Genomic DNA, 24,766 nt, shown 5'->3' on the forward strand with positions numbered 1-24,766 from the left:
AAAGGTATTTAGTTTTGCTGAGTAAAAAAGATAGAATAACACTGAGCCGTTTTAGATGTAGGTCACACCGTTTACCAATTAATAATAACAGATTCAAAGAAGCTGTTAATGAAATTAGTATTGAATGCCCATGTTGTGATATGCATGAGTCTGGTGATGAATTCTATTATGTGTTTGTATGCCCTTTTTCAGAAAGGAAAGAGAGTTATATTTAGGTCGCAAAGTAATAGTTAAACGCCCTTGCACATTACACATGTTGAATTTATTTTTATGTTCCGGTATAGGAAAGCTGAAGAAATTAGTACTCCTCTTAAGGATAATAATGTCATATTTTGCTGGTCTATATACATGCAAATCTGAACAATCCAATCATATGTCACCCATAAAAAGGAATGTTACAACCCGAAGTGGTAGGTTAATTAAGCAACCAACAATTCTTGATCTGTAGTACAGTCTTTAATAGGTCAAGTATAGTTTTGATGGTTTGTTTGTGCTTTTGTTCATTTTCTTGTTAGTATGCTTTTTGTTTTTGTTTGTGTTATTACATTATATTCCATTATGTTATAAATTCTTATATAGTTAAGACAATAATGTATTTTTTTAATTATTTTTTGTTCTTATCTTTCTTTTTCTTCGTGTTTGTATTTAGATTGTTCATGTGGTATTCTCCACTTTTCATGTATGCTTGCCATATTGTATAATATTGTATTTATGTTTAGCATAGGCTAGGTTTAGATCATTCCTATTTATCATTATACTTTTATATTGTTGTTTTGTTGTATTCTGTATTCTTTGTATTATTAAGCTATGTTTGTATACTTTATTATGTATCATTATCATGACATGTCCATGTGTTGTACTCTCATACCCCAGAAGGGGGTCGAATGAGTCAATAAATTCTATTCTATTCTATTCTATTATTGTGCACAAATTATTTACCCGTGGTCATAATTATGCAATTTTCTTGACTTCAAAAAGTCCCACTTGTATCTCTTGTATTCTTTAATTAGAAAACACATTTATGATGTATATATATTCATCCTCATGTAACTTGTATTTTCTATGTTTTTTGTTTGATGTGTATGTTTGTAACATGACAAAGATTTTTGAAGGGTGCATCAGGAATATATGTTGGTCTCATTGCAATCTCTGCCATGAACACCACTTACACGCCTGTTCGACTTTAATATAAGACTGCTTTTTGTATCGATACCTTTCTAAGAACCATTATGTACAATATTACAATGACACTGTTTATATATGAATAATCCTCTAGAAGATATTGATCCTGACTTGCATGTTTATAACTCCTCCACGGAATGTCCATGTTTTTTACCTTCAGAATTCAATTCTCAATCTCCGTTTGATTCTAGGTTAAGTCTGATTCATTTTAATGCCAGAAGCTTACAGAAATTTTTTGAAAATATATCACAATTTCTTTCGATGTTACATCATTCTTTTGAAACATGGATAAATGGTCCCCCTTTAATCCCCTTTTCTCTCGATGGTTATACAATGTTAAATGCTGATAGGTCACATGGACGCGATGGTGGTGTCGCTTTATTTGTTAAAACTGGTTTTATATATCATCTAAGAACCGATATTGTTGAAAGTTTAGATAGTGATAAAAATTGTGAATACTTATTTATTGACTTCGTAGATCAGTTTCAGAAAAAAAATACTGTTGGTGTAATGTACCGGAATCCTGGCTTAAGTGTGACACATTTCTTTGATTTTTATAACGACATTGTACGCAAATTAACTAGTGAACATAGAAACATTTATATAACTGGGGATTTAAATATTGATCTTTTTAAAGATGAAAATTATGTGAATGAATTTCTTAGTATTAATTCTTTGTTTGGTATATTACCTGTTATACGAACAGCAACTCGAATCACCTTAAATAGTGCTACTTTAATAGACAATATTTTTACCAATGTTATTGATTCAAGTGTTCATTGCGGTACTTTTTGTATTGATATTACTGATCATCTACCATTATTTATTATTTTGAAAGGTCTTAACTCGTCTCGTAATGAATCAAGTGAACACTTAATGCGTAATTTCCCACATGAACAAATACAGTATTTTCAAAGAGATCTTATTAAGGAGAATTGGTCTTATGTTTACACTTGTGATAATTCAGAAGAAGCCTACAATTTGTTCATACATCGGTTTTCTATTATATTTGATAAACACTTTCCTTTGTAATGTAATAAACGTATTCGTAAGCCCTGGATTAATAAATATATTTTGCGTTGCATAAATAAGAAAAATCATTTATATAAACATTTTATTAATAATAAGAATGTGATAAATGAGAATAAGTATAAGTAACAAAGGAACAAAGTTAATAATTTGATAAAGAATGCTAAGAAAAAGCACTTTTGTAATAAATTGAATCAATATAAGTATGATGCAAAAAAAACGTGGACTGTTATTAATTCATTGTTAAATAAGCCCAAAAATCCTCTACCACAATATTTTATGTGTGATGGTAAATGTGTTGATGACGGTGAATGTATAGCTACTGAATTTAATTCATATTTTGTTAACTGTTGTAAGGACGCAGCTGAAACTTTATCATCATCTACTCCTGGTACCATGTTTAATCAATATCTTTATGAATATTTTCCTAACTCTATGTTTTTTATTCCAATCTCTGTACATGAACTTATACAAATATCTAAGTCATTGAAGAATAGTAACGCATGTGGATATGATAATTTGAGTAATAGTTTACTAAAAAAGGTAATATATTATATTGTTGATCCTTTGGTTCATATTTTTAATATTTCCTTAAGATCAGGTATTGTACCGGATAAATTGAAGATTGCTAAAATTACCCCTGTATATAAGAAAAATGATCCACATACATTTAATAATTATAGACCAATTTCAGTTTTACCCAGTATATCTAAATTGCTTGAAAAGTGCATATATAGTCGAATATATTCATTTTGTTTAAAAAATAATATTCTTATTGACTCAGATTCAGAAAAAATCATTCTACTTCTCACGCTCTAATTGAATTACAAGATAAAGTTCTTTCTGCAATCAATAATAATAAATTTGCTATAGGGGTATTTATGGACCTGTCAAAGGCTTTTGACATAGTTAATCATGAAATATTATTATCAAAATTGCAATATTATGGAATTAGAGGAATGCCCTTACAATGGTTTAAAAACTATCTTAATAATAGGGTCCAATATGTAATGTATAACAATAATTGTTCAGATGTATCTTGTATTACTCACGGTGTACCCCAAGGGTCAATCCTTGGCCCCCTATTATTTTTGCTATATATAAATGACATTAAGAAAGCTTCTGATAAATTTGAATATATTATGTATGCAGACGATACTTCTTTAATTTATACGCAGCAAAATATTGTTGATTTAGAAAGTAATATAAACGGTGAATTAGAAAAGATTTCTTTATGGTTTAAATCAAATAGACTATTGATAAACCTTAGTAAAACAAATTGTGTAACATTCCATAATAAGACTTGTAAAATAGCCAATACATTAAGTGGTCTCACTCTAAAAATTGACAATATTCCGTTACTTAAGATTGATACTGTTAATTTCCTTGGTGTACTTATAAGTAGTAATATGCATTGGGATACACACATAGATTATTTAATAGGTAAAGTTTCTAAATGTATTGGTATACTCTATAGATTGAAAGATACAATTCCTGCATCCTCTTTGATACTGTTATATAATGCATTTATGATGTCACATTTAAATTATTGTATTGTTGTATGGGGTAATAGTAATCACACAAAGTTGGATAAATTATTTAAACTACAAAAGAAAGCCCTTAGGATATGCTTAGGCTGTCACTATCGTACTCACTCTGCTCCATTGTTTATGAAATTGAAAACACTGAATATATTTGACTTATATTTTTATTCAATTGCCCTGCTTGGATTCCTTTATTTTCAAAATATACTACCACAAAATATGTCTAAAATGTTCACTTTAAATAATTATGTTCATAGTTATAATACTCGTGGGCGAGACTCTTTTCATTTTTGGCCAGTTAAGACAAATATATATTTAAAATATGTAAGAAACAATTTCCCTATTATTTGGAACTCTATTCCTCCCTAAATATCATGATGCAAGTCTTTAACATTATTTAAAAGAAAATTAAAGCAGCATCTTATCTCGAAATATCATTAATTCTTGTACCCATATTCATATTATACAGCAATACATATATCTGTTTTCGAACCTATGATTTTGTAATGATTATTCCATTTGTATTACCTGCCACGAACGATGTCCCTGTCATGTTTTGTCATGTATGTTTCTTTTTTAGTTTTGTTTGTATATGTAAATATCTTAACTACTGTTCGGGGAACTATGCCTCCACAAGGCCATTTGGCCTTATTTTTTAGTTCCCTATTTTTATTTTCTTATATATTGCAAATGCCTATCATTGTATATACCTTTGTATTGTTTTTATTGAAAATGGAAATGAATAAAATGAATTGAATTGAATAGTTCCTTTCACAAAGTCAAGTCATTATTAGCCTTGTAATCGCAAAATCTCTAGAACAATTAGAGATGTGAGGCTCAAACTTAGTGATAATACACTGTTGGTCATAAAGATGGAATAATTATTTTTACCCCAATTTATGGAATGATTTTGACAATGATTCATTCCTAATACAGCTAATAGTATACATTCTCAGATTTTAATGAATAATAATTTGCGATTTTTTTTGCGTGACTGCTAAAGCGTATGTGTGCTAATATGCTAATCAACTAGGGGACCTAAGTCCTTAAGTCATCCTGGGGCCTCACAGTAACGAGGCCATTGCTTAGCCACTGAAGCATGGCTGTACGCATCGGGGGCTAGGGTACGGGGCCGCCCCCACAAGTACAAAAAACAAAGAAAATGCAATACATTTTCAATAATTCATTACATTTCCCCCTAATTCCCAACAAAAAAAAACCCCGTTGTGGGGCCATGCCTTGAACCATAATGCATAGAAAGAGGCTAATTGTTGAATATTCAATTTATTGAGTGGGATATAGACAGAATTATCACACCGTAGGCTTACTAAGATCAAACTAATCTCGGTAAAGATTCGTCGAATTTACCAAAAGTTGACTTTACATGGGATTCTTACCAAAACCTTCGTCTCGAATCCCGGTATCCACTGTCTCGGCTTTTCTGTAGGTACCCACTGCTGTAAATACAATTTGAATATGTTGTGAGATTTTGGAAATGTGAAAATGATAAGAAATCGACTCATCCTTACCGCACATCCTTAAATGCACTTATGGGGCTACTATATGTGAGATGGAAGTTTGGTCCAAACTTTTAGCTATCTCTTATCCTTATTTCGATTACAAGGGCATTTGAAAGACATTCATTGCCAGTGGGCATCTCTTCTGCGATACTCTAGAATTACATACTGAATTAGAAAGAGTAAGAAAGCTGACAAAGGAAGTCAATCTTTCTTTAACTCCTCGCAAAAGTTTGAAGAGTATGGTTTCCTGGAAAATCAGAACTTTGGGTATCAGGACATTCCATTTAAAAACAGACATCTAGACAGGAACTGATTTGCTAATAATGGGGTTGACGCCTCTTGTCCTAATTCAATCTCACAATTTTATAAATTTATTGAGTGACCCCAAAAACCATCTGACTACGGGCGCTTATTTTCTTTTGTCTGTATAACACCATGTGACACAGTATTTTGTCATACATTTTCTTTTTAAGGTTCAGAATATGATTTTTTTTTTCTTTTTTTTTTCACGATCAACGTCTCTCCAATATGAGGTTAGCAGCCAGACCAAGTACCAATTCTTTGTACGTCAAGTCTGCATCTTGCATCTTTTCACCAAAATGGCAATTTTAATGAAATAAAGTCTGGTACTAAAAATATCCTAGAACTTTTGTGGCGATTTTAATTGATGAATGTTTAACTAATTGAGTGGGATATAGAGAGAATTATCACATTGTAGGCTTAGCATATAGTTGGTGATATCTTGCCATACATATACATGAACTAAAATAAAACTAATCTCCGTAAAGATTCATGGAGCTTACCAAAAGTTGACTTTACATTGGATTCTTACCACGCTTCGGCAAATATGTCTCTGCAATCTCGAGGAGTTTGGAGCTTATGAGCGCCTTCCTTAACATGTCTATCTGGTCATGTGAGCTTGTATTTCCCTTCCAGGCGAATAACATATTCCTGGTGCCAGTAGGTGTATTTTCATCCTGTTTGTTGGATGCCACATACCCATCAATTTCAGCTTTTAGAATCCCTAGGTGAAAGCCCAGGTTCTCCACAGTATTTTGTTTGGTACCCACTGCATTCGCGATTTTGTTGAGTTTCAATTCAGAGATTGCAGTCATACTGAAAGAAATGAGTGACATGAAAACGACATGTACTAGGCATTAACTCATAGCCTGCCATGAGGCTGCATGCACGCTACCAATTGAGTGCCATGTGCGTGCGTGCACACTTTCGTAGTAGCGGTTATTGTTCATGCTCATTGGGCTGTGCTGTGTATTTTGCACTCGCCATTCATAGAACCATCGCGTTAATCAGATTATCTCAAAAACAACCTGGCACAATTGGGATTAGCCCTGTGGCACGATAAAAGTTAAAGAAAACTTTAGGAATATAAAGCCATTTCATTGTTTCAATTTAATAATTGCCGGTTGGTATTAAGAGACAACTGTTCCTAACACTTTTCTTGGAATAGTTGGTATAAGCCTATAAGATATTGAATAGATTAAACATTATTGATCACAACCGGTCATGCACCTCTCTGCGTCTGCTCTATATACGACGGATTTCGTATTAAAATCCTTGCGTTCGACATGTCCAATAATTTCTCCGTGTGGCTACCTTTTTTTTGGTTTTAATTTTGTATTATTGTAATTATCTTTTTTAAAATGAACGTACATGACAGGCACAGCCGTTGTACTTCTTTGCAAGTCTCGCAAGCGCTGTTTGCGAGCATAGTGCGGCCTACTTGCTGTATAGTCGGGTCAACATACGGTAAAAAACACCCCAACCCCAAAAAATTGCAACACATGGTTTTACAACGGTTTCTAGTACTGTTGGACCTCAGGAATAACATACTAAAAGTATACCAACATCGAAGGTTCAGAGAGCTGTAATTTTCAAGATGGCGTCCAAGATGGCAGCCGATACCTAAAAATGGCCACAAATCACCTATTATCCATCATAGAGACATAATTTAGGTGTCTATCCCATGGTTTTGGGGGTCATAGAATCCATTGAGACAAGTAAGAATGGTTTGTGATGGTCTAGGAAACCCCAAAATCCAAGATGGCGTCCAAAATGGTCGCCATAACATAAAAATGGCCATACGTCACTCATTATCCATCCGAGAGAGATAATTGGGTGTCTATGCTATGGCTTTCCGGGTCATGGAATCCATTAGGATAAGTTAGAACGTATTTAACGTTAAGCAGTGGTTCGGGAAACCAGGAAATCCAATATGGCGTCCAAAGGGCCACAAAACCACTAACATTTCTCGATAGAGGGCGCACTTTATGAACTGGAAATGAACTTTTAATGTTTCTTTCTCACCTTTATGGTGTCACTGACCCCCCTCCAAGAAAAAGGGTAAATTCGACTATTGACAGGTCATTATCAACCCTGCATGAGGGAGGGGGCCGAGAGGAGGGGGGGGGGGGGGGGGATAAGTGACAAAGAAAAAGTAACAACTTAATAATAATATGTAGACAAACATTCATAATACCTACCATACAATTAAACATGTTTAAAATATCCTGTTGTTTTTGTTCATGTCATCTTATAGCGAATGCACATGCAGATCTTCACGTAATTCCTTCATTTTGATGAGGAATGTACTTTAGTAAGGACAAATCATCTTCTGCTTCACTATCAAGTGACTCGTTACATGTATATATGGATTGTGGCATACATCAAGTTGGCAAAGTCTACACACATTGTTACATGTAGTCCGTAGCCTCTGCAGGTATAAAAAGGTGTGCTACAAGCAGTACCGAAGTCGCAATGATCAGCCTCCGTATTTGACATTAGTGGAACCAGATGATGGTCCTCTAATTTCCAGCCCCAGTCTGTGACGTCCATGTCTTCTTACTCTCCATCCATGTCAAGATTTGGTAGCCCCCCCCCCCCCCCCCCGTGGGACTCACATGTTAAGACATACGGGCGTGTGCCGCTCTAATGGGTCACTTTTTCACCAACAATTCCTAAACATGTGTCCCATTTTTGACAAAAAATATCCCTAAACATGGGTCCGTCTTTTCAAAATTTCCAAAAGTTCGGATGTTTGCATTGCGAAAATTGTGGAAAAATGGGCTTTACTTCGAGAAAAATGACCCCTAAAAATAGGTAGGGGTTCGAGACTTGAGCGGCACACCCCGGCCAAACCAAATCTAACCCCCCTCCCCAACCCGGGCTTGGTAGTATTTTCTGAAGGAGTGAATTTGGTGGAGGCTGGCGTAGCGTTAAACAGCGGTGGTGCAAGCAAGACGTGTTTTTGTGGAGCTCCGTTTTTAGACATTTTTAACCTAATTATTTTGTTATTTATTTTGTTATTACACGTTTTATTGGAGTTCACAATCGTTGGAGTGATTGTGGAATACATTTTCATGATTTTTCATGAGGAAATAAAGCTTTTACAGCGTTGGATTTTTAAGTCGTCGCGGTCGCCTACTGAGCGATACGTCGCCTAGTGAGCAAGTAGCGGGTACGGCGTTAATTCATCGGAAAACTTCAGCGAGACTGGGCGACGGGGTTCCGCCCATAGATAGTCATACCGCACGGCAACTTGGACAATCTTTGTGTGCAATTTTTTACATTAATTCTTAGCCATCCGTCTTAAATCGTGCATGGATCAAGGTAGTGAAGTAGTTTTGAGACTTTTCGTGTATTTTTAACTTGTGATTGGAGACATTTTGGCGTGATTTTATTAACTTTCGATTTGGCGGGAAAACGGCGGCCATCTTGGATTTTCAGCTTGAGGTTTACCGAATGAGATAGCCTTCTACTAGAAACGTGACCAAGAGCCTATCATTGATGATTTCAATCGGAGATTAGCACTGGAGACAAGACATCTTAAAGGGAAGTAAACTCTAGACTTTTTCATATTACTTAAATACCTGTTTACTATCAACACGATGAACACTGAAATTTAAACCTTCTGTTATGTTGCCTTGTCCTGAAACAGACAATTACTACCGCAAAGAAGATTGAATTCTCTTCTCCATACGGAAACCAATTGGGCAATGGGTTTTCATACTCGATTCAGAGAGAAGACTGTACGTCAAATTCTGCAATTTATTTCAAGGTCTCTAGGACCTTGGCTCGTCCAACTTTCCTTAATATAGAATTAAGACCAAATAAATACATTGGATTTTGTCTCCTCCTCCTACTACTGTCTGGTGACGTGAGCCTGAACCCAGGCCCTCGTACAGTGGATAAGCCTGTCTAAGTGTGAAGCTTGTAAGACTCTTGTGAGGAAAAAATTGTAGACAAGTAAAGTGCTCGGATTGTGAGGATATTTATCACGCAACATGTGCAAACATTAGTTCGAAAGAGTATAATAATGTGGTGAAACATAACCTGAAATGGTACTGCCCCGCATGTAAACCTGAACCTTGCGGCATGTGTGAGGAGCTAGTTACAAGGCATCAGAAAGGAGTGGAATGTGACAGATGTTTAAAGTGGGTCCATGCTTCTTCTGGAGGGATGAATGATGCGGAGTACTCCAATTTAGAAGGGAAAAATTGTACCTGGGTGTGCCCTATGTGTGACTTTATGAACTTTTCAGATACTCTATTTAATACTTCCATGGATATACTACTAGTAATCGATTTTCTGCTCTGAATGACAATGATGAGGGAAACACCAGTTACACTTCTGATTCCCAAGTTCCTTCTCAAAATCAGAACCCTAAAAGGACATCAAAGAAAAATACAAAGAAATGTAAGAACAGTAGGGATTCATTGCGAATTATGATGGTCAACTTTCAAAGCATCAGAAATAAGACGGCTGACACAAAAGTACTGATAGACGAATACGATCCAGATATAGTGCAATTAGAGACATGGCTCTCCGAGGATATAAGCAGTGCCGAGGTTTTTTCTGACTCCTATATGTTTTCAGGAAGGATCGGCAAGTATGAATACATGGCGGAATACTAATGGCACGTAAGAAAGATCTCATTCTGACAAGGAAGGAAGAGTTTGAGGTGGAATCTGAACTTTTGTGGAGCCAGCTTGAATTAAAGGGGCGCCACTCACTCTTGATTGGCACTGCCTACAAACCCAGGCATGATGACAAAAACTTTGTTAGCGAGCTTGAAAATTCCCTTGGAAAAATCAGCAGAAAATGGAGGGGTTACAACATTCTACTTGCAGGGGACTTCAACCAGCCTAATATTGATTGGGTGAACACTACTGTGGTATCTAACCACTCAGCCTCAGAGGATACTGCAGAATCTCTTCTGCAGACGGTCACAGGTTTTGGATTGAGTCAGTATGTTAGACAGCCAACCAGGAAAGACAACATTTTAGATCTTGTTTTTACCAATAATGACAGTCTAGTTTGAGATATCAGGGTCGAACGTGGAATCAGCGACCATGATATAATCATTACAGATCTGGACTTAAAAGCCAAATGGAAGAGAATACCGAGACGAAGGTTTTTGTTCGACAGAAAGCAAATATTGAGATGATCAATGAAGAGTTGGGTATTTTTCAAGACCGATACTTCAACATGGATCACGCCTCGGTCCAGGAAAAGTGGGATTTGATCGAAGGAGAAATCAAACGGGTCATGGAAAAGCATATACCACAGAAAACTGCAGCCAAATCAAATAGTTTACCCTGGTTTAACAGAACTCATCACAGGCTTAGGAGAAGGAAGCAGAGAGCTTATAACAAAGCAAGGGAATCTGGAAAGAGTGAAGACTGGGATACCTTCCTGTCGTGTCAAACAGAACTGAGGAAATCTTTAAGTAAGGCTTAGCAGGAGTTTGTGTCAAATAACCTAACTAAAGCAATGAAAGAAATTAAAAGCAGTTTTGGTCATATATGAAAAGAATGGGTAAAAGTGAAGGAGGTGTTGCGGACGTCAAGGTGGGAAACACAATCGTCAGTGATGGGCAAGGAAAAGCTGAAGCTCTAAACACACAGTTTGAAAGTGTCTTCACTACAGAGGATCAAACTAGCATTCCGTCGTTGGGAACTAGTAACATCCAGAGTATTCCAGATTTAGTGATCCATGAAGGTGGAGTTCTCAAGCAGTTGCAGGACCTATCTCCAAACAAAGCACCAGGACCTGACCAAATACCTCCCTGGTTCTTGAAGATGTTTGCATCAAAACTGGCACCATTGTTAACAGACTTGTTCCAGGACTCTATGGACAATGTAATCTTGCCACATCAATGGAAGATGGCTAATATCTGTGCAATCTTCAAGAAAGGAGATAAAGCCGATCCAGAAAACTATCGACCTTTGTCGTTGACTTGTGTTGTGTGTAAAATTCTGGAACATATAATTCATTCACATTCATTGTGCTAGTGGATACACAACATAGATTTAGAGCAAAGTGATCCACCGAAACTCAACTTATCTCAACGATCGATGATGTTGCTAGAATACTTGACCGTGGTAACTCGGTACACATCGCCATCTTGGACTTTGCTAAGCGCTCGACAAGGTTCCACATGCTTAGAAATTTCTTGACATTCCGAACACAGAGAGTGACTTGTAAAGGTAGTATGTCATCAACAAGCAAAGTCCTACCCGGGGTGCCCCAGGGGACAGTGCTCGGGCCGTTACTGTTCCTGATGAATATCAATGACCTTCCAGACCTGCTGAAATGCCAGACCAGACTATTCGCAGAAGACTGTTTGGTATACAAGGAAGTACAGAACGAGAGGCACACAGACTCCTTACAGGCGGATCTTACATCTCTGGAGTCGTGGCAAGATAGGTGGAACATGAAGTTCAACGCTTCCAAGTGTTCAGTAATGATCATCTCAAATAAGAAAAAAAACCTCTGAGAAGGGATTATATCTTCTGTGGACAAGACTTACAACAGACAGGCTCTCATCCTTACCTGGGAGTAGAAATAGACAGTAAACTGACGTGGGCGAACCATGTTGACAACACAGCCATGAAAGCCAACCGCACGTTCGGATTTCTCAGGAGAAATCTATGGTTTTGCCCAGGGAATGTGAAAGCTCTCGCATACAAGACCCTAATGAGACCAGTATTAGAATACGGGATACAGGATAGGGCAAATTAATAAACTGGACGCAGTTCAAAGGAGGGCGGCACGCTTAGTAACAGGAAACTACCAAAGGGACAACAGTGTCACACAAATGCAGACCTGCCTTGAATGGGAAACACTTGAACGCAGGAGGGAAAAAATTCGTCTAGTTATGCTGTAAAAAATCAACAAGGGAAAGGTGGGCCTAAAGCAAGAGGACTACATACAAGTATCAACAGGGTCAAGGTTAAGAAGAAACCACCAACACTCAATAGAAATCCCCTTTGCCAGAAAGGACGTATATAAATACTCCTTTTTCTCAAGAACTGGACGAGCATGGAACGCCCTCGACCAGCAGTCTGTAATAGCCACATCTGTTGAGAACTTCAGAAACACACTTTAGCATGCATCACCTGCCATACAAGTTAGCGACATGCGGAATACCGCCCTGCTGACTCCAAATTCAGAAGGTTCAGAAGGAGGGAGTTGCATTGGCAATTTTCTTGACGAACAAGTTGTATCGTAATGATGCAACTGAGCCATTATAGCGGCCACCAAACATGACAGACATTGCTTTGACACAAAGTTCCTCTAAGTTAGTTACTTTGGCTGACTTGGTAGAAGGAAAGTACTAGCACAGGATTCCAAAGTGAGGTTGCATTTCACAAGCTTCTGGAAGACTGCTTTCTTTCCTATTCCGAATATCTGGGAAGTCGAATCGCAATCGGTGTAGGCATCCAGAAAAAGTAGTTGTGAGCACAGTTCCCGTACCCAGGTCTACTTTCAATTGCTTACAGTTCCACACCTTCGGAGCTTTGGCTGCATTAATTGTAAAAGTGGAAGTATAGTTCCTTGCTATCTGTTCCATGGATTTTGTGAAGTCCAGTTCCTTTCGCCAGGGTACCGATTACTTCCAGCAAAATCATGAAGGTCTGGAAGCAACCTAATTGCAAGTCAATCCCTTTCAGTGGGCTATTTTGGGGTACATCGATGATTATAGCTCAGCGGCCTTCCAATATGCTGTTTTCATAGTCTCGTTCAAAAGGAGAGGCAAAGCAACGACTCTGGGAGAGATTTCGAAAGTGAAAATTGTACATGAACAAACCATAAATGCTGCTTTGCTTTGCTGTTTCAACGGTTCATGATAGTTTAAAAAACAAGGGAAGTTGAGGTAGCAGAGGTGATTAGTTTTGAGCTCAGTCCGTTCCTACCTGCACTTTTTGAGGCTAGGAATGTCTTTTGGAAGGCTGAGAAGCCTCAGCTAGCTCATACTATAACCGATCATGCAAGTAAAGTGTCGAGTGAAGCCGTGAAAGAACACCGAACAGTATGTCCTTGATGGTGGATCATTGGTGCATCACCATGGAAGACAGGAGACAGCTATGGCAGAATAGCACGATTATATGCTGATTTCACAACCCCCCACTATATGGTTCTGCAAATGTAGTTTTTGACGGCTATGGTGAATTCTTCTCGTTGTCAGTCTACTACTCTGATTTGAGGAGGTAGTGACATATTGGTGTTACTCTTGCAATACGCGGAGGTAGATAGCAGGGAACACTACTTCCGGTCTGACAATGCAGCCAAGGCTCCGAAGGTGTATAACATTGAGCAGTTGAAAGTGGACCTGGGTAAAGATCTATGCTCACAACTATTTTTCGACATGGCTGCGATTTTTTAAGAATTTTATTTTGAGAAAAGAAATGTAATTTTTAGAGATATAATTAAGTTAAATGCAATTTTGGTCCGATAAATTATTATATAAGATATTCTCATTGCCAATTTATGCAACTCAGAAGAACAATGTATATTATCTGACTTTTTAAATTTAACTTTGATAAATGCAAGTTGATCAATGCAATAATTATTAATGTTATTTCAATAAATGTAATTTAATAAATGTAATTTTATGTTTTCAAGCCGGGTTTTACATCACGTATTCATGAAGATCATACATAACAATATTTAATAATTGTATTTTATCGATTTATTTTGTATATATACTTCATGTAAATGTTACAGTTTAATCATTTAGTTTCAATTTTTTAATGATTAATAATATTTTTTCTCTTAATACATTATCAAAATGTCCTGCACCGACTCTCAAACTGTATATCTGATCTTACACCCTTTGATTTTCTATTTATTTCATATCCAAGTATGCAAACCAAACCGAACTCAATATTATTATTGTTTTCATTATTTATGATTTATTTACTATGTACTGTTTATATCTGGATTCATTTAAAAGTGTTAAAGCATATAATTATATTTTTATGTATATGGAATTATTTTTACCTTGTAAATTCACTTGTATCAGCCTCCAGCTGTATTGTTGAATATTCGAATAAAACCTTATCAAATCAAATCAAATCATTTGACTTCCAGGATATTCGGAATCGGAAAGAGAGTAGTCTTCCAGAAGCTTGTGAAATGCAGCTCCACTTAAGAATTCAGTGCTAATATAACTTTTCTTCTTCCAAGTTAACCAAAGGAACTATGGAAGAACTTGGTATCAAAGAAATGTCTTTCATGTTTGGTTGCTGCTGTAATGACTCACGAGGGGATCGGTGACACCATAAGGGTGAGAGAGAAACATTATAAGTTCATTTCCTGCTTATTAAGTGCGCCCTCTATTGAGAAATCTTAGTGGTTTTGTGGCCCTTTGGAAGCCATATTGGATTTCATGGTTTCCTGAACCACTGCTTAACGTTCTAACTTATCCTAATGGATTATATGACCCCGAAAATCATAGCATAGACTCCCAAATTATGTCTCTCGGATGGATAATAAGTGACGAATTATGCCCATTTTTGTGTTATGGCGGCCATTTTGGACGCCATCTTGGATTTTGGGGTTTTCTGATCAACATGCTTAACGTTCTAACTTATCCTAATGGATTCTATGACCACCCCGAAAACCATAGCATTGCCACCCCAATACATCAGTTTACGGTTATGGGCGCCATTTTAATTTACGAGTAAACAAACCAAATGACCTCTAGAGGTCAGTGGTTATGCGTAAATTAAGATTGCGCCCATGCAAATTATGATGACATCACTGCCTGCGCGCTGCGTTGTGCGCTCACATCATAATTTGCATGGGCGCAATCTTAATTTTTTCTAGCCCTCTTCGTTTGAAACTGTAATTGCATTACAGCTCATCTGGCGGCCATTTAGGATTTGACCAAAACTACATCAACAGGGGGTGCCATTCTTGGCGCTCGTCAAAATGGAAACGGTATAGTAAGGTCGACATCTGGGTCACATTCCGCGTGCTCTTAGAAATATCCGCATCGTACAACTGCCCTATATGTTGAAGTGTTGCATTTTCACACTGATATAAAAAGCGAATTGTTTTTAATTATTAATTGCAAAATTATAGTATTGTAGAGGGGGGAACATAATAATAGCCCTCGTTTTTCTGGGAAGATAAAATGTATGCAGTCTTAATTAACCCCCTATCAGTAAATTTGCGAGGGTGCGTAGGGGCCCGAGTGACAACAATACTGGACATTTTTCCTGTGGTTATATTGCTGAATTGACTGATAATGGGTTTTGTTTTGCGAAGGTGACGGGAAAATCGAATTTCCGCACATGTGGTAGAGAGATATGATTCATGCGAGGGGGCAGAAGCGACCCCTCCCCTAATAGAAGGAAACATTCGACATCTCGCTTTGGGCGCCTCTGGGAGACAGGGTTTCTAGTACAGTCTGAACAAACTGACTACCTCATTCTCATATTCCCCATATGTTTAATACAAAATCCATCCTGATGCAGTTGACAGTCGGTTTTTAACATCCATCGCTTTTTTGTTTTTTTGTGCATGCATTATGTGAAAGAGTTTATCGAACATGTAATTGAGTAATTTAGTCTTTAGACGAATCTGCATTCTAGAGCAATTACAAGCTAATAATTGTACTGTAGAATTTTTGAATGTGTTATAATATGTGTGTGTATTGTGTGGTGGGGGGGGGGGGGGGGGGGGAGGGGGAAGGGTAGCTATCATTTAGCTCAGGCAGTCTCATTTTCGCTCGCTGGACTGTTGCAGCGAGAACGTAACTCATTCGACGCCAGTACCAAACTAGTCAATCAGCTGCTAATGACGTCATTATGTATGCGGCGGCAAATATAAAACCTAAAATTATCCAGAAATATATCGTAATATCATCATATTTGCATGAACACTAACGCCTTTTCATACATACAAATTAATACACCAACATATTGCCCCAATAACACATATTTGTTTGAGAACATTAAGTGCTACAGTCATCACGATCCACGCGCTACTTTTGTTAGTGCATTACAAAAATTATCTAACCACTTAATATAATGTTGGTATGATCATCCTACATAATATATATATACTAAATATTAGACCAAAAATATCCCTTTTTTCGAATACAGATTTTGGAAGAAGCTGATGATCAAGGTAACCTACCCTGGTTTGGTATATGAATTTGATTAATGGATCAATACAAGTAAGGCTACTTCATCATCCCTGGCAGAGCGAAGCGATTTGTTTTTTGTAGTAGATTACAAATAGATATAAAACGTCGTCTTGTTGCCATGAGAAAAGACGACCCTAAAATTGTAATCACAAGAGATATTGAAAAGGATGTGTTTGGGCATGTACAATGTTTTCCAAAGAACAGTGAATTGAGAGGCACTCTTGGACAAAATCGGATGGAAAGATTCACGAAGGACTGTGAAGGCTGCTTGTGCATAAAACAGTTGTCATTTCCTTTAAGGAAGCATCGGTCTCTTTCATAAATTGATAGCAATTAAGAAGAAATTAGAACTAAAATGGGTCATTTTGTAGTGATTTGTAGTGATTTTGGACAAAAAACATGGTAACCATGGTACTAGGAACCATAGAAAGACCGAACTATGGTACCGAGAACCACGGTAACACCGAACCATGGCTACCATAGTTCGCTGTTACCATGGCTCTTAGTTCCATGGTAACAATCTTTTTTTTAAAGGGATAGCATGTTTCACCACAAAATATGATGATCTCATATGTTTTGGGGTACATAGATCAAAGATAACAGAGATCAATTTATCTAAGTATAGGTTTAAGCCTTGCTAAAGCGATATCTCAAGAACCACTAGAGATATGGGGTGTAAACTTTGAACCCTTTTCATGTCTGGAGAGTGCCCCTTTTCAGGTTCGAGGTTTACTTTGAAATTAGCTTCTTTTATTTTCTAATAAGTGTCCTTCCCCTTCTGAAAAGTATCTCTTTTCCAGCTTTCATTGAACTCATACGACCGACCTCTACTTGATCGTCGAGTCGGAAGACTGGAAAGATATTGAAACATATTTGATATTAACGATATTTGAACACAACACAAAATTCCGAGCAGTTATTTTTTGTGTTTTCCTCAAATGAGATGTTTTTATTTATATTCCAGCATCAAAATAAAGTTGTGAGAACAAATATAATTGACGTACAATGTTATCAATAGAAATTACATAACATCCCAACTATACAATATTTTGCTTTCTTAGCTTCTTATTTAGAATAATTCTGTTTTGTAATTCTCTTTCAAATACGTATTTTAGTTTGAAACGGTTTTCATTAAAACCATACTTATTCCGGAAGACCAACATTTAGTATATACACGAGAATGCCGAGCGTCATTTCAACGTCTATTTCTATGTCAATATTAATCTTAAATCAACTAGAGATATTCATGCGAAAATCACTATCAAAATTATAGTTCGCAGCATGTTTGATGTAATCAAAGAAGTGTTTGTACTGTCCACGTTAAAAAAACACATGCACTATATCCTCTATGACGTGACACTGGGGTCAGAATCTGTTGTATGTTAATCCCCATTCGTAAAGATTGTTTCTAACACGTAGTATATTGTACAGCAATTTAAAATTGAACTCTCCTAACCTCATTTCACTTGTGTCGGTACCTATCCTGTCATAAATATTCTTTTAAGGTTCAGAATATTTAAAAATATCAGCCTTTTCACTATCAATGTCCTTCTAATATGAGGTAAGCAGCCAGACCAAATACCCATTCTTTGTACGTCAAGTCTGCATTTTCCATCTTTACACTAAAGTGGCCATTTTAATAAAGTAAATACCGGCACTAAAAATCTGTAAAAGTTTTGTGGCGCTTTTAATTTTTGAATATTCAAGTTATTGAGTGGAATATAGAAAGAATTATTACATCGTATGCAAAGCATAAATTATAGTTGGTGATATCTTGCCATATGTATACATGAACTAATATCAAACTAATCTCTGTAAAGATTAGTGGGGCTTACCGTAAAGTTAACTATACATAGAATTCTAACAATTTTTTATTAAATGCTTCTCTGCAATCTCGAGAAGTTTGGCTTTTATGAGCGCCTTCCTTAACTTGTCTATCTGGTCATGGGAGCTTGTATTTCTCTTCCAATCGAATAACATATTCTTGGTGCCAGTAGGTGACACATTTCCACTCTGATGGTTGGATGCCACATAACCATCAACGTCAACTGTTGGAAACCCTAGGTGAATGCCCAGGTTCATTAATGTATTACTGTTGGTACCCACTGCATTCGCGATTTCGTTGAGTATCACTTCATTGATGCCAGTCATACTGAAAGAAATGGGTAACATTAAAACGACATATACTTGGCATTAAAAAGTACTTGAGTAATATAAAACCATTTCATTGTTCTAACTTAATAATTGCCGGTCGGTAAGAGACAAATTTTCCTCACATCTTTGTTTCCTCAAATAGTATAACCCTATATGATATTGAATAGATTAAACATTACTGATCACAACCGGCCATGCACCTCTCTGCGTCTGCTCTACGACGAATTTCGTAAAATATCCTTGCGTCAGACCCACTGGTTTGGACACGCCAGCGCTTGCAGGAGGTTCTTCGACATGTCCAATAATTTTTCTGTGTGGCTACGTTTAAAAAACAAAATAATAATTATTATTTGTTAAATTAACGTAGGTGACAGCACAGCCGTTGTACTTCTTTTCAAGCTTCACAAGCGCTTTTGCGAGCATATACACTCTTAAAGTCAGCGAGTAAATTGTGCCGAGTAAAACAAGCTGAGTAACAAAATGAGCAATTCAGTACTCAAGCTGGAATAAGAAGTCAATTTTAGTGGTACTCGTCATCCGAGTAATTTGTTACCTTCGATAAAGAGTAAATCAATGACTCAACATTGAGTAAGAACTTCGTTTGTGTCAATTTTGAGTAAACTACGGTTGGGTATTACGCAGCGGCAGGTGATCAACCCGGCCCCCCCCACTCAGGTTTCAAAATGACCGCATGCGTGTTGCCAAAATGTCCTTTTCGTAACAAAAGAAAAAGGTCGAGCCGTATTGACTTTACACACCGGACTTTTGCTGAAAAGGGGGGGGGGGGGGATGCTGAAAAAGGCTCGTATACAAAAGAAAAAGGTCGAGCCGTATTGACTTTACACACCGGACTTTTGCTGAAAAGGGGGGGGGGGGGGGGGGGGGTCGGTTGGAACACGCATATGCGTACCCTAAATAACACTGAGTGGGGGGGGGGGCCGGGGTGATCAATAACTCAACATTGATCTCTTACCCGAATTTACCTCGGGTGCGAGTGAAAGTTGGATCGATGGAAAGTGCAACTAGCTGTCAATATGCATGTGACACCTGTTCTACACATTTTTACATAATAGCAGCTGTATGTTCCTTTGTCTACCTAAGGAACTGTATATCTTGTCCTCTTTCATTGTCCGTGATGTGCATGTCTCGTGCATGCATGTGCGCGTGCAGAAAGATGCGAAAGAACTGAGATAGATGTGACACATTGGGAAGAAATTCTGAGCTCATGGATCGAGCTTGGAAGAGCTCCAACCGACATCTAGGTAAGAAATCCTCATGATAATATTAAAAGAGCTACCGTGTGATATTTAGTCAAGTCTCAAGGACACTGTGTTGATCAAGATTGTGAAATTATTGTTGTCACTGTCGAAGTGATTAATGTGATTTTGAACTTGGGCAATTCTCTAAGGGCGAGCGTGCATGCATTAATTTAGTGACCGGTAATAGCTAGCCTACTTTATTGTATTTGTATTAAACACGTATTGGCCTGGGGTAGGCCAATTGATGCAGATGGTTCAAGGACAATTACCCCTGGGCAATCGGCCAATTACCCCCCCCCCCCCAGAAAATAACCCCCTGAAGACAACCACCCCAGATGACAATTACCCCTAGAAAATTACCCCCTAGGACTCGGAGTAGGACAACTTCCCCCCGAAAAAGACAATCTTCTTTTTATCAAAACCAATTAGTTGTTATCATCCTATCGAAACTTAATGCACATATTAACCTCTACCTTGTTAATTCCTACCATGTTAACTACATAATCCAAATGTTATCATTTTAGGAAGGAACTGGCTTGGACTTTTTTCTGGCCTCCTTCAGAGGAAGGAGCCCACTGTTTTTGTTGGTGCTTTGAGGAGCACCGAGGAAGCCAGAACAGTGTTATGTAGTCCTCGAGAGAAGCGCCTATTCATGCTCTTCATTGACAGCAGCAGTTGACTACTGCTACAAGATGTTTCAAGTACTACAGCTGGATTACCCTGCCCATGCAGCTGTCATATGGGACTTCTTTGATCGTCTCATTCATGGAATTCGTACCAAGGATCTTATTAAACCATGGACCATAATACAGATGGACTAATAATGAGAGTCTTTCTTTGATGAGAGAACTTTTCACTGTGATTCAAACTGATTTTGGAAATTAAAGTCCACAAATTATGTTACTGAATTTAAAATGTCGTTGACTTTATGTTATTTGCATAGTGTGTGAGTGAAGAACTTCAAATCAATGCTAAATTTAGAAATCAGGCAAAATTATGGTTTATATTCACTATTGACAAATAATGGTTACTTAACAGCTGTTAAAAAAAGAACAATATTAATCAACGGTTTAGTTAAACCCTTAGTCAAAAAGTTAAAACCCTAGTTGAATGCACCTTTGTTTTAATCAGTATTGAGTAAAAACATGTACCTAACTTAGTACATGTTTTTACTCAATATTGATTGAGCAACTAAGCGTTACCCAGAAAACATCATACTCAATATTTGAGCAAAAAAATTGCTCAAACAATTTGAGTCAAAACATGTACTCGTTAATTGAGTAAAATTTGGCTCAACTCATGAGCAGTTTCTTACTCAACATGAGTTGATTACGTTTCTACCCAGATGCTGAGTAAAAAAGGGAACCGCTCAACAAAGGAGTAAATATTGAGTAAAGGTTGACTCATTCAAACTGAGAAGAGATTTAGTCTTTTATTGAGTAATATTTTTACTCAACAGATGAGTAGATTTGTTACTCAACACATGCTGAGTAAAGTTTACTCAAAAGTCGGGTGGTTCCCTTTTGACTACTTAAAAGAGTAACATTTTTACTCAAATTGAGCAGTTTTTTTTAGAGTGTAGTGCGCCCTACTTGCAGTAGTCTACGGAGCCGCGCGGGGGCAGTACGCAGTCATACGGAATGGTAAGACATGGCAAGGCAGTTGCAAGGCACCTGCTCGGGGTTGTGAACTCACTTGATAGATTATCGCAGGTTAGGGGAGGTGAGAGGGGTGACCAGATAAATATTTATATATTTATTATGCCTATTAGTACGGCGGCATGGCTCTGAATTTGGGGGCATAATTTGCGTTTTTTATCTTAAGGTGCCAAATGTGCTTTTGTGTTAAATGATACATAATGAACAATATTATATGTTGAAAGACATCTAAAAACTATTTCAAATAGTAACTTTAAAAGGAATTAGCAGTTGTAAACTTAATCAAATAAATAGATCGCTCACAGTATTTGGGCTATTACGTTACGGTCCGAATGTTCAATTGGTAATCCAACAAAGAGCGAGTCTATAGATCTAGATTGTTTGGATTGTACTAAGGGTTTAATGTGCACCACTAGGTAAAGGCTAAAATTTGCGTAAAAACAAAACGTTTAAAGACGTCATATTTTACACTTTCCACATGGACAAGTATATTTATTATTCCTGAGATTAAATCGCGGATAATAACTGATAAAGAGGCACAAAAGAAAAAGGAAAGAAGAAGTAGACCCATTACTGGAGCTAATGACCCGGAAACGGGCAATTTGAAGTAAGCAAGGGAAGTCCCCCGCCCGACAAATTTGCGACAAATACCAAATAACGAAGTTTAGAGTTTAAAAAAGTACACTTACAATCATTATACTGCTTTAAAAACCTCACAAATTATGGATTTGGACCTCGCAACAAATTAATTGCCGTTTTATGTTATGAATTGAAATCAGTTTGACATTTTGTCAAACATACAATTTCTTAGATTGCGCATATTAATACACCTGTCAAAAATTGAAATAAAAAGGAAGTGTAGCCCGAATTTAAGCTCTCCTTCTTCCCTCGCTCGCAAATAACAACTATTTTTTAAATACCACAATACTTTATCTGCATATTTCTTTGAAATAAAACTCAGCTAAGCGGCTGTTAACGGAACAATCCGTCTTGTGAATGAGCGTTTGTAAACGCACCACCATTATCTGCAATATACCATTTGCATTTTGAGAATACGATGATATACGAATGTATGTAGCACCCGCACCCCTATGATGAAATTATTAATTATACAACATTATATGTATAAAGAGTAAAAGCAATTTTACATTCTGACAATGAAAAAAACAAAGCAACGTTGCTAGTAAACTACTCTAGAAGAACAAAAATCAGATAAGCATACTGTTGAAAGTTTGAATAAAATCGGACAGAAAATGAGAAAGTTATATTAATTTTTGAAAGTTAATGGGTATCGTAATTTCGCGTTAATGTTAAGGCGGTCAACTCTTCCATTTGTTTCATCAACAAAAAATTACAAAAATTTCAAATTTTCAAAAATGTATGACTTTTTCCTTTAGAGGTCTTTTAATAGTAGACTCTCCATGGTATATTTTGAGTGGTGACCCAAGGGTGAATTAAAGGGATAGTTGAGTTCTGTTGCAGAGGGCGCTACACACATTTTTTTTTGTGAGATAAAGAAAAACTGAGTGTCAAATTTGAAAGAACATACAATTTAAATGACAAAATCAACTTTGTCTGATCAAATCGGTTCAGAAACGGCTTGAAATATCCATAAATATAACGATTTCTAATACTTGTGTACCACCACAAATATTAGATAATTTGAAAAAGCCGTTGAAAAAACGAAATAGCGCCTTGTAGGATGTTGGCATTTTCGTGTTGGTTCATATTACGCACAACCAGTTGGCCCATGTATTGTTATTTTTAATGAAAAAATTAATTAACAGTCACCATATTTGTTGAAAGTGGAGCTGAATTAGTATGGTCGTATTGGCTAAATTTCACACATTTGGGGTCTAAAATTACCTTCATAGCAATTTTAGGTTATAAAACGGTACTAGAAATGTCATAGATAAGAATAAGAGCAATAACCATGCACTTTGAATGCAATTTGCGGTCTGAAAACAGAACTCAACTATCCCTTCAAGGCAATTGGGAGAAAAACAGAACTTAGTGTTATTTTTGTAAACGACAAACCGAAGAGTTCCGTCACTACGTCAAAATCCACTGACAAAATTGCCAATTTGAGATTCACATAGCTGTGGTAATCTCATATTTTTACCATCCATAACTTTTATATTATTGGTTTATTGATTTATTTCAAATTTTCGCCATTTTTTCCTCTAATTTTCTGCTTTCATACGAATGAACTTATTGCAAGGGTTGGATTGCCCTTCAATAAGTCAAAGGTGATTAATGTGATTCAGCTCAAATTTACATAGTGCTTTTCGAAGGATTGTAGCCTTCTTGAGGTGGAATTTGGTGTCAAAATTATAATTTCATTACTCAGTTATTAAATTTCAAAATTGAATTACTCTCTCTAAAGTCCCCCCCCCCCCCAAAAAAAAAAAAAAAAAAAAAAAAAAAACATAGGCAAAATTCTGCTAGGTAGCACTAACGTGAAAGGAGTTTTTGAGTTCAGGGATTTTGAGGTATTTGGATTTTAACTTTTCTTGAGGATTTTCTTAACACGCAAGGAAGTATTATTACTTAAAACACACAAAAGATAATTCAGAATGTGTATTGTCATAAAAACAAAACGTACATGTCTAACGGAACAAAAATTCTCAAGTTTACAGTAAAAAGGATCATAAGTACTTTAATAGTGATTTCAAGTACAGAAAATGTGACTCTGATATGATTTTATCGTTTGATGTTAAGGTCCATTTCCAAAACAGATAGGCCTTGAATAATGAAGTTAGCTAAAATATTGGTTTACAGGCACCTAGAATCTTATGTTGATTTCATTTTTGTGTTTGATGCAGGGCCCGGAGGTCGCTATTTTGTTAAAAATCAAATATGGCCGCCATCTGAGCTAAGGTTCTTTTGAATGATAGCTATTATAATGAAATCTTGTGCCTGTAAAACTTTTCAGTGTCAGGAAGTCTGACTGTGATGCTTT

The sequence above is a fragment of the Strongylocentrotus purpuratus genome, unplaced genomic scaffold, assembly GCF_000002235.5.
Source record: "Strongylocentrotus purpuratus isolate Spur 01 unplaced genomic scaffold, Spur_5.0 spur5_scaffold_10, whole genome shotgun sequence".
NCBI classification, from domain to species: Eukaryota; Metazoa; Echinodermata; class Echinoidea; order Camarodonta; family Strongylocentrotidae; genus Strongylocentrotus; species Strongylocentrotus purpuratus.